This window comes from Schistocerca piceifrons, unplaced genomic scaffold (genome assembly GCF_021461385.2).
Source record: "Schistocerca piceifrons isolate TAMUIC-IGC-003096 unplaced genomic scaffold, iqSchPice1.1 HiC_scaffold_393, whole genome shotgun sequence".
NCBI lineage: Eukaryota > Metazoa > Arthropoda > Insecta > Orthoptera > Acrididae > Schistocerca > Schistocerca piceifrons.
The window spans coordinates 120,001-120,878 of NW_025728618.1; positions in this window are offsets into that span (position 1 = coordinate 120,001).

Here is an 878-nt window from a genome sequence, read left to right on the forward strand (position 1 = left end):
CTAACCCATGTTGTGCCTTAACCTAACCCATGTTGTGCCTTAACCTAACCCATGTTGTGCCTTAACCTAACCCATGTTGTGCCTTAACCTAACCCATGTTGTGCCTTAACCTAACCCATGTTGTGCCTTAACCTAACCCATGTTGTGCCTTAACCTAACCCATGTTGTGCCTTAACCTAACCCATGTTGTGCCTTAACCTAACCCATGTTGTGCCTTAACCTAACCCATGTTGTGCCTTAACCTAACCCATGTTGTGCCTTAACCTAACCCATGTTGTGCCTTAACCTAACCCATGTTGTGCCTTAACCTAACCCATGTTGTGCCTTAACCTAACCCATGTTGTGCCTTAACCTAACCCATGTTGTGCCTTAACCTAACCCATGTTGTGCCTTAACCTAACCCATGTTGTGCCTTAACCTAACCCATGTTGTGCCTTAACCTAACCCATGTTGTGCCTTAACCTAACCCATGTTGTGCCTTAACCTAACCCATGTTGTGCCTTAACCTAACCCATGTTGTGCCTTAACCTAACCTATGTTGTGCCTTAACCTAACCCATGTTGTGCCTTAACCTAACCCATGTTGTGCCTTAACCTAACCCATGTTGTGCCTTAACCTAACCCATGTTGTGCCTTAACCTAACCCATGTTGTGCCTTAACCTAACCCATGTTGTGCCTTAACCTAACCCATGTTGTGCCTTAACCTAACCCATGTTGTGCCTTAACCTAACCCATGTTGTGCCTTAACCTAACCCATGTTGTGCCTTAACCTAACCCATGTTGTGCCTTAACCTAACCCATGTCGTGCCTTAACCTAACCCATGTCGTGCCTTAACCTAACCCACGTCGTGCCTTAACCTAACCCACGTTGTCGCCTA